Genomic DNA, 11,708 nt, shown 5'->3' on the forward strand with positions numbered 1-11,708 from the left:
CGGTCCAGGGTGTCATTCTTTAAGAACCCCACCAGTGCCATGTCATCTGCATATTTATGAAAGGTGCTGGATGGCCCAGGTGCTCGTATGCATACAGGATACACCTCGCAGCCCTAATGTATTAACAGTTTGCACAGAGGAGATGGTGATGTTATGTCTCACTTGCTGGATGCAATTTATAAGAAAATAGCCAGATAATAAATTTAGAGTTTGCCCCAAGTCCTAATAATTTGCTGCTAACAGATGTGTCCAGACAGTATCAAATGCACTGATAAAATGTATAAACACGATCTAATCTAAGCCTTTTCTTTGTTTTAGTTGTTCTAGGACATTGTTCAGGAAAACCAACAGTGCATCTTCCACCCACCTTTCCAGAAGGCTGTTTAATACAGGTCAGTCAGGTCAGGTTGGAGGGAATGCACTGGTACAGCATGTTGCCAAATCACCCACACAATGAAACAGCTTGGCATCCCAGTTGGCAATCCCCCAGGCAGACACTCGGTCCAGTCCAACCCTGTGTAAATGGCCCTCTATCTGCTGCAGCTAGGTGTTATGTGGGCATCCACTTGCCCTGGTCCAGTCGCTCGGGTCCTCAACAATGAGGATCCTGTGAGCCGGGTCACCCTCTGGGAATTGTGCCACAAGGCCGTAGTGTCATAACTGACACTCCCTCACAATGCAGGTAATGTGCTTCACTCGGGAGACTGTGAGTAACCACTCGTTGGACACAAAGTCAAGCCTGCGGAGCCCAGGGATTCCCCAAAGAGACACAGTACCGAAGGAGTCCAGTCTTTGTCTCAGTTCACTAGACAATGTCCATGTCTTGCAACCATATAGCAAGACAGGAAGCACCAGGACTCTAAAGACTTGGACTTTTGTCCTTTTGCAAAGATATCGGATGTACCACACACCCCTTTCTAGTGACCTCATGATCTCCCATGCTGTCTCAATCTGGCTACTGACTCCATCAGAAGAGTCACCAGAGACATGAATGTCACTGCCAAGGTAAGTAAACCTCTTAAGGCACTCGCAAGCCCAGACACTCAGACTCCTCGCTTTATCTCTCGAGATCCCCCATCAGAGCCTCCATTGACTCTGTAAACATCACAACATCTTTGACAAAGTCAAGATCAATGAATCTCTCATCACCAACAGATGCTCCATAGCCACTGGACCCCATGACCCTGCCCAACACCCAGTCCATGCAAGAAATAAAACAGAGTAGGAACACACTCCTGACAAACCCCACAGAAGTTCTGCCTCAACTCTGCACACAGTACTCACAGTAGTTTACAGTGTATGACATCCAGCAGCTTTGAAGGAATCCCACAAAGTCTCAGGATGTCCCACAGGGCAGCTCAATCAACTGAGTCGAATGCTTTATGAAAATTGAGAAAGTCAATTAATATCCGCCCTCCCCAACTCATGGTTCCATTTTAAAAAGAAGGTATTGTGGCCTAGTGGCTATGCTAGGCAGACAGTTTGGCACAGTGTTTATGGCTTTCCACTGCAAACCTTGAGGCTGTGGGTTCAAATCCCAGCACTGACAGTGTGTGAACCTGTACAAGTCACTTCAGCTGCCTGTGCTACAATTGGAGAATAAATGAAAAAAAAATGCAACCAGTTTTACTTCAGATGTTGCATGTCGCTTTGAATAAAGGCTTCTTCAGTCCCAAACACCTGACTCACTGTGTGCCACTTCCCCTAACAGTATCCTCTCTACACAAAAATGGAAACGACTTGACAGCACATTTCCAAAGCTCATTAATTTTATTCAGGAGATTTTTGTGCTGATGCTAGTAATATAAAGTTCATTTATAAACAGGGAAGTTAATTCCAAAACTTGCCTAAAAAAAAGCTAATTTTCTGCAGTGGAGGATGATAAGCTAAGTGAGTTTTAGAAGTTTGGATTGCAGTTCATTCACCTCTTTTAGGGTGTTAATGACATTTAAGGTGGCACTCATAGTATTAACTTTGTTTGTTTGTTGAGAGAAACCCTTTAAAGTTTCACTCTGTAATATCTTTTTGTCTTTTTTCTATCGATTTTTTTGTCCTGTAGTATTTACTGTGCATGGGTGTATATTTTATCATTAAAATACTCTACGATTAATTGCATAGCAAAAATTTTCTGGGTCCATTTCTGATCAACGGCAATGAGTTATGCTCCTTCCATTCCTTACCTAGTGCTGGATCACAATACATATCAATAGATCAATGCAGGCTGGGCTCACAGTAGCATCAGGCTGATCCTTGGTGGACCTGTCTCAGTCAGCAGACATATTCTGTTGGTCAAGCTCAGTTCCTAAAACATGGTGTAGTGAGATTATGTTGATAGCATTGCCTATTGTAATATGAACAGTTTAACCTACATGAAATTAACCCCGAGCATGACTCGGGCCAGGAATTCTAAGTAATCACAGTTAAACCCGAGTCAGACTCCGGGTGACATGTAATGATATGGTTGATAGTGTTAAGCCTGAATAACTGTCAAGACACAGTTCTATTGTAATCTACCCTGTAGTGGATGAAATAACATCATCCTGCAAAAAATCATTAATATTTCTATGCTTTCTACCACTTTATGGTAAGTCTAAGGTAACTCATTCATATTCATTTTCTATGAATAACCCAATGGCAAAGGAAAATCAGTTTTAGAACAGACTGAAATGGAACCATTGCTCTAATTGAGTAATAGAAATGACAATGCGAATTGGTTATTAGACTTTGACATGGAATGTGAAACTGATGCATCTGACCTTGTATGACTAAACCTCTGAGATGTGCCTGGGGAGCTTCACCATGATACAACAGTAGGTGCCTGACAAAAACGCCAAATGATTGTGATCAAATGCATGGACAAGCAAAACGTTAGCATCTTAAGCACTGTTCACTGTTCAGCAGCTGTCATTGTTTGTGTCAGCAGAAATGTGAGAGTCACAAAGCCTTGTGCTGTGATAGCCTACACTAACACAAGGAGCGTGTCGATTGTGTGGTTCAGGCACTGATATTCTACCCTTTATACTCAAGTAACAGATAAACTAGTTGTAGTAAAATGTGCAAAGAAGAACGCTGTGCATTGGCGACTGTCTCAAAACAAGTCACACAAAGGACATGTACTAAATCTGCATTAATAGAGTAGTGGAATTTAGACATAGTTTTTTTGCTGTATTTTTGTTGATGTTTTGGTATTTACAGGTTTAATTTACATGCAATAACATTTTTTCTTGTTAAAAAAAATCAATATTTATGGATTGTTTTTCCTGGTGTAAACATAATGCCCTTAGCAGGCTACAGTGTTTTATAATATTAAATTCAGCAGACAAGACCCCATATTTCCTTTCTATCATTAATGTTCCTTAAAGTGTTTTGATTTGTCATACATTTTCATTTTTGTTCTATACTTTTGATCCATTTTTGTCATAGATTAAAGTTTATTTAAGTATGTTATTGTTCTTTTTATTGTTTTTGATTGCTTTGTATGATGTTTTCATATATTTATGAAATTTTTGTTGGCTTTGCTTAATATGGGTTTATTTTGTACTACACCTTGAAATGTTCTAACACCCCCTGGTCTTGTGGGGTGGAGCCCCTAAGAGGTAGGGCCACCCTGACATCACCAGTCCTGAGCCCTCCTTCTGGCTATATAAGTGTGCTGGGTAGGCTCAAGAACCAGAGATCATTCATTTATAGTGAAGCTTCATTTAAGTATAGAGTTCTGTTTGGATTCACCATTTCTTTCTTTCACTTTGTAATGGCATTCTTCTTCTGGCTTGTGGATTAGACTTGTTTGCTGTGGACTAACGTTTAGGCAAATCATTTTTTGTTCGTTTTTTGTTTATAAATCTTTATTCATAAAGATTCTTTGTTTGCCCTCTTTTATACAAACCGAGGGTTTATGGTCATCTCTCATTTTGTAGTGGCTTTTGTTATATTTTTTGGGACATTTAGGTTTATTTTTAAGGCGTAATCCCCTTTTTGGTTATGCAAAACCTCAGACAGGCCAGTGGATCTGGGATGGGGTGAGAACTTTTCCAGGCTTACAAAGCCAGTGAAGCCTTTTGGAGGCCACACAACTGTTTCGCATTTTTTAAGACAGCGTTTCTCAACCTTTAAGTTTTCATAACAGTGTTAATCGCGCACCCCTAACATTTTTTTGGAAGGAGCCCACTAATGCCAATTTGTTCTTTTTTAATTAATGATATATCATAGATGCATATTTTATTATACCTACTTAACTTTTATCGACATTTATCTAACTCTATATTTATTTTTCTAGCATCAGAATGAAGTTTAAGTTCATTTGTTTTGGTTTCAAAACATCTTCACGCTCCCCTTTATATTTATATAAAATATATGCATCTATTTAAGGTTTTTGAACATCAAAAATAACATGCTTTTCATTTTATAGCAATTACAAAAAGTGAAAAATGTTTGCAGTTTTGTGCTGAACCACATTTGTTTTATTGAGGACACTAAATTTTTATTGCATCAGCAATTGCCATGACGATCTACTCCAGAACCACTTGGATTGTGCAATGTGTGATATCATCTGACTGGTAACTGTGTGGTGGGCAATGGATTAGTGAAAATAGCAATACATCAGCTCACAAGACAGGAAACCAAAGCCCATCAGGCCAATGCACTTGGGACCACCACCACATTTCCCCAGCAATATATTTCAACTATAAGAGTGGTCAGTTTGATGAGGAAGCTATGAAATCGGGCAGCTGTACCCAAAGAAGAAACGACCACTGCGAATGAAAGAGGCTGGTGCATATTATTATACCAGAACAAAATTGACAGCCTATGTATCAAATAAAAGCATGAGGTCTGTGTTCATCATTTAGATTTCAACTCATCTTAAACGGATAGCACAGCTAGTCAGCACTAAACGTACACAGAAACAGGTTTTAGATATAAAAAGATAGGTAGGAGAAATGCAGTATAAGGAACCACATACTATATATCTGAACATCAATATGCATACATATATTAAAAACACTCACTGTTTTAATTAGGTAAAGGAGTTTGACTTTGTCTTTGCACGCATGTGCAAACCAGATTAAGCCCAAAGAAGGAACGCTCTGCAGAACACATAAGTAAAGCATATGGAGAATGTGGAAGTTCACATTCAATTCATTCAATTTATTTTCTTGAACTCTTTAGCTGTATCCAAAGTGCTTTGGTTAAATCATAATTGATCAATCTTCACCCCTAAATATTGGTGAATAGATAGATAGATAGATAGATAGATAGATAGATAGATAGATAGATAGATAGATAGATAGATAGATAGATAGATAGATAGATGCTTGGTGCCAGTCTGTCATAAAATACGTCATACTAGATAGATTTATCAGACAGAGTCTTCCTCATCTTTGTCACAATACTGGCGGTCCAGGGTGTCATTCTTTAAGAACCCCACCAGTGCCAAAAGACAGATGTAGACACAGGCTAAAAGCAATAAGAAGATCTTTTAATTATTCTTCTTCCTCCAAAGTGCCTCTGTCACACTCCCTCCCAACTCTGGCTTCTTGCTGGGTTCCCATCAGTCCTTTATATAGTCCTTGACCCGGAAGTGCTTCTGTTCTTCCTCCCATATGACTTGCCAGCACTTCCGGGTCAGATTGAGAATGCCAGTTCCTTAATCAGCCTGTAAATACTTCGGGACTTCCATCCTCATGACTTCCTAGTACTTCTGGGCTGCAAGGGAAGCACAACTCCTTAGGTCTTTTCATAGCTCCCCCGGCAGCACCCACAGCACCCAACAGGGCTGAAAAACAGGATTCCAGGATTGATAGATAGATAGATAGATAGATAGATAGATAGATAGATAGATAGATAGATAGATAGATAGATAGATAGATAGATAGATAGATAGATAGATAGATAGATAGATGTCAGTATGTGCATTTCAGGAGTTCCAAGATTTGGATAAAAACTGTGCTAGTGTGCAAGTCTTGCAATAAAATCTTTTTCCTGGTTCCTGAACTTGCTTTGGTATTTAGATCTTTGATTTCTGGTCATTGCTTAAACACCTGATGAAAATTCAATTAGACTTGTGGTAATGACTTCAGCTTGATTTTTGGACTACATTTCCTCTCCTGATCCTTTTTAATTAAAATTCTCACTGTATCATTCTAAGTCAGTTCAAAAAGGACAAAAAGAAACAATAAAATGTCACAAATGATTTCATGCTTTTTCTGTGGAACTGAAACAAATGGTTGAGAATGGCACATGAATCTGTATGCTTTCAGCAAAATATCACAAAAAGAAAACGTGCACTTCTGATAGACTGCTTTTGCATTGGCTTGATAGCTAAAAGACATACTGCATAATTGAAATGGAATTGACACCTACAATGCAAATTTGTGACAAAAAATGTGTAATTTCTAAATTTATGCTTACAAAAAAATACTAAAATATCTTTAACTTCTGATAAAGATCTCTCTGAACTTTCACAAATGACCCTTTCAATGGAGTTTCTGAATTAATCAGATGGCTTTGAGTTCTCCACAGATCTCCTGCATTTCACATTGTAGTTTCTGCTTGGACCTTTTTTTGGGTGTGTTCACATATAATGCAAGAAACCCAACCTGTGATAGCCATGTCTACCTGCCAGTCTGCCTGTCTGTCCAAAATAAACATACTGGCCACCCTGGACCGATGTCGGCATGAAATTTGACACACTTATTGCTCAAAGAAATTTGTTGGAATAGTTTAATTTCACTCAGATCTTAAACAGACTGCTCTTTACAAAGTTTTAAAATTTCCATATTTCCCACTAAAAACCATTGATGAATCTGCAAAGTCATCTGTCTTTAAACAGAGATACATTTGGTGGAACTTCAACTATGGATGAGTTTACTGTTTCAATTTTACCGTAAGAGTGGTCACACCAACTTGTATATTTGGTATATTTTCCTCTTGTTCCTGTCTGGCAGCTGCTTGGATCCCCAGTACGATGCCAGTGAAAGGACTCACATATGAGCAGCTCACCCTTGTCCTGCTGCTTCAGGTACATTAACCATAAAAGTCCATGAACAAATAAAAGTCACTTCTCTGAAAAGAGCATGGAAGAAGGAAGGAATTGTGAAAACATAAGAGAGACTGAACTAATATTTCCATCCATCCATTATCCATCCCACTATATCCTAACATCGGGTCACGCTAGAGCCAATCCCAGCCAACACAGGGTGCAAGTCAGTAACAAACCCCAGGCAAGGGCGCCAGCCCACCTCAGGGCACACACAATCAGCACACACTAGGGACAATTTAAAATCGCCAATTCACCTAACCTGCATGTCTTTAGACTGTGGGAGGACACTGAAGCACCCAGAGGAAACCCACACAGACACGGGGAGAACATGCAAATTCCACTAAGGGAGGACCCGTGAAGCGAACCCAGGTCTCCTAACTGCGAGGCATGCGAGATTATTATTGTAAAAGAAATGACATTATCAGCATGCAGCTAAATGGTGTTTGAACTAATTAATTACATGGGAAAGGTGCAGCTGCCTTAAGTGATACAGACTTGGCATGGAATTAAAAGGGGACTGCAGCTGATCTGCTGCTGGACATGCAACAAGGATTGTGGTGTGGTAAACAGGTTCAATGGTGCATGAAGAAGCTGATTGTGCTGGGTAGGATTGTGGGTAGGATTGCAGTTCTTGAGAGTCAGTTAGCGGTATAACAATAATATACAAACTACCAAGCATGCGTTACAGCTTATCCATACCAAAGAGTAACTTTTGCTTCCATGTATTTTTGACTGGAATTAAAATATATTTAAGATAATTGTAACCTTTGGTATTCATGTTATGCAATAAATCATTTCCTTTTGAAGTTATTAGTTATTTAGATCATTTTAATAAATTTATGGGTTTTAGTTAATATTAATAGGTGGAATATTAATAGTGATTTAATGCGGGAATTGGTCATTCTCTATTAATAGTTTGTCTTTTGCTAATTATTGGGTATTACTCTGTTACAGTGGTAGGCAAAGTCGGTCCTGGAGGGCCGCAGTAGCTGCAGGTTTTTGTTCCAACCCAGTTTCTTAACAATTATAGCTGATAAGCACTTGTTGCTCTAGTGACATTTTTCTGCTTCATTTTAGTGGTCTCGCTTGTTAAGGTTCTCCACCCTTATTTGCTTATTTCAGACTTAAACAGCTGCATTCAGTATTTTTAATGTCTCCTTATTAACAATAAGATGCAAATAACAAAAGAGGCAGCAGTTCTCCTTCTATGTTGGAATGAAAACCTGCAGCCACTTTGACCCTCCAAGACTGACACTGGTAGTCTAAATCAGGGCTGGGCAATGTCCATCCTGGAGGGCCGCACTGGCTGCAGGTTTTCGTTCTAACCCAATTGCTTCATTAGAAACCAATCCTTGCCAGTCTCAGACCTTAGTTAATTTTATGGCTTCTTACCTACAATGGTAGGTTCTTATTTTGTAGATTTGTTTCATTTCCAAGGATATCATCCAAATGATCTGAAGCCTAAAACTGATCATTTTCAGGCTGTCATATTTTTCTCTTAAGTGCTTTATTAAATCAAACAGTGCATGATGAACACACACAGATGTAAATGGAAACAAGCTAGATGGAGAACTGCTGGCTGCTTTGTCATTTACATCTTATTGCTAATAAGGAGCACTTAAAACAATGAATGCAGATATTTCAAATTGAAATAAGCAATTAAGGGTGGTGTGAACTTTGACCCGGACACACACAGACGGACAACATAGTTCGACCACACACTATTTATTTACACTATTTACAAATTACATGCAACCCAAAACCCCAGTGCCTCTTGCACCGATTCCCCAAAGTCCAGGGCTCACAGTCTCTGTGCCTTCTGTGCCTTTTTTTCCTGGCTGCCTCCAGTCCTCTCTCCAGCTCTGTCCACTTCCACCCGACATCCACTGCTCACTGAAGGGAGGCGGCCCCTTATATATGATTCCCGGACGAGCACCAGGTGTTCCTGGCATTCTTCCCTTGGCCACACCCCAGCGTGGCGGAAGTGCCGGCTGCCCTCCCGGCAGCTCTCCGGGTGTCCTCCAAAGTCTTTCCCCCGGCACTTCCTGGTGTGGCGAGAGTGCCGGGCTCCCGGGATAATCAGGCACTGGGGCGCCGCCTGGCGGTGGCCACGGGTCCCTACAGGGCTGGGCTTCCAAGCCCTCTACCCGAGGCCTCCAGCATAATCAGGACTGACGCCCACTCGCGGTCTGGAGGAGGCACAAGCCCTCTTCTTGTCCTCCTGGGCGTCCCACAGTGGGTAACCTTAACAAGCGAGACCACTAAAGCATCCAACTATTATTTAAGCAATAAGTGCTTCACCAGCAATAATTGATTTCTCATTAAGAAACTGGGTTGGAACAAAAACCTGCAGCCACTGCAGCTCTCCAGGACCGACATTGCCCACCCCTGGTCTATTGGGTATAATTTCAAAAATGTTATGTTCAAGAAAACCAAACATCAGTTAGTTACAGATGACCCGCCACTAACACACGTCAATCGGTGACATTTTTACATTACCCGAATTGGAATATCAAAGCTACTGAGCCTCCACAAGCCTATTTAGGCTACACGTCTTTAACTTACAATAACATTTTAAAGTGCTATTAAAAGCACATATTTAATGTAGTCTACTAACACAAGTAATTGCATTCTATCCTATAAAAATACTTAATAAACAAAATGTGATAACTGACTCTTGGGTGAAGAAAGCAAAAATGTGAAATACTCTAATAAGTTAAGTTAGTTGGCGAAATGCACCTCAATGCTACATACACCATGTGCACATTTTCATTTTCACAACTCGTTTGTTGTTGAGAAAGTCCTCCCCTCTGTAGGCCATTACAGTGGAGGTGAAGGTATTGTATGCCTGAGTGTGATTTGTAAACGGCTTTACTAATACATTAGAGTCATGAATTCAACACACCCCAAGTGCTCGCTTAGAAAAACTGGCTAAAAAAATTAAACAATGGATTGGGAAAGGATTCATGTGTTGTACTCTTTTACTGCATGTGCAGTCTGTTATTTTTTTTTCCATTTCATTTCTTAATAAATCAGCCTTATCCTGTTTTATTATGGCAGCATTGATAAGTTTTTGATAGGCCAAAGATCCTGCAGTCTGAACCAGCTCGTTTTCTTCACTGTGAGGGTCTGGCTGCTCTTTAATGTTCTCTTTGGCAGATCTTGTGAATGTGTTACTGGCCTCCTCGGCAGAGAGGGGTCCACACCACCACTCTCTTCACGTCTTCCTTTACCACAGCAACTCATTAGTCCATTTGCTTTGAATGCTGTTGTTTAAATTCTAATTTGCTTTCATTAATTTCTGCAGCTTATGCCATCTATATTTATAATATGCCCACCCCTCTGACTAATAATATCACAAGCCTCTGAACTGTAGAAGACTTAAGGCATTTTCGGTTTTATTGGCATGTGTGGCCCACATAGCCTTGCCTTTTATCAGCCTTTGTAGTTTAGTGTTGTGCAGCAGTCCAAAGAGGCTGCTTTCTGTTACACAATGGCAGGCTTGATTAAAAAGAAAAAAAAATAATAAAATGTATGATGTGTGTGATAAGAGAGATGAACTCGGGGAGGCACAGATGCTTTTGATTGAGTGAATAATCTTCCAAAGAGCAGAGCTGGGTAATCGCTGAGCCTGGAATGGTGAGCAGCTGCAGAGACTCCAAACAGAATGCGCTTATCGTTCCCCACCCCTCCACTCCTCAAGTTATGTGATACTGCTGACAGACGCTAACGTCACCCCCTGCTCCCCCACTCCATCATGGTAATGATTGCAGTGCAGCTGCAGGCCTTCCTCATTAAGACTCTGCAAAATTGTCTTCCTCCTCCTCACAGAGAGTTCTGCTTACTGCACCATCTTCTTAATTAAGTGGCTTTCAAAAGTAAAAAAGGCCGTGTGTGCACTGGTGTGAATGAGCTATGGTGCACAGGCGCTGGATAAAACTGCGTCACTGCAGGTATCTGCTTGCATTGCATTGTGCTGATATTACTTTTGAATATTTGGATGACTCCTTTATCCAAGGCTGTGATGGGCTGGGTTGACTGCAGCTGCTAGGCTCCCTTGAACCCAGGACCATTCATAGTCATGTACCAATACGGGCTGGGCAATAAGGATGCCTAATAAACAAGTGGTAGTTGTAATCAGTGCCTGCCCTTTATATTTAACAGTATTCAAACCAAAACAAAGTGCAGTGCAAATCTTCATAATAAATAATCCTAATAAATAATTTTGGACACTAGAGGGCGGTCTATCTCCCCCAAACCCAACACAACAGACACAGTGCACAAGTTCAAAGCACAAAGATCCGTTAATTGTGTAGGAAACTCTTTCCTCAGTGTTTCCCACCACCACAGCCACAAGTACAATACTGCACAATTATAATTCTTTCTTCTTCTCTCTCTCTCTGCCTCTTGGTCTCTGCCTTCTCCACTCCTCCCAGCAAGCTTTGTTGACCTTCCATCCGACTCTGGCTCACGTCTGTGAGGCCGGCAAGACCTCTTATATTGGCCAACCAGGAAGTGCTTTTGCTCTGCCGCCCATATGGTCTGGGTAAGGCGAAACCCCATGCTGTGTTGCTCCTCAGTCTTTGCAGCACTCCCTGGCGGCACCACTGCAGACAAGTGGACCTGCCATCTAGTGCTCTGGGGGAGGCAGTGCCCTAAAGAAGCTGCC

This window comes from Polypterus senegalus, chromosome 3 (assembly GCF_016835505.1).
Source record: "Polypterus senegalus isolate Bchr_013 chromosome 3, ASM1683550v1, whole genome shotgun sequence".
In the NCBI taxonomy this organism is placed as follows: Eukaryota; Metazoa; Chordata; class Cladistia; order Polypteriformes; family Polypteridae; genus Polypterus; species Polypterus senegalus.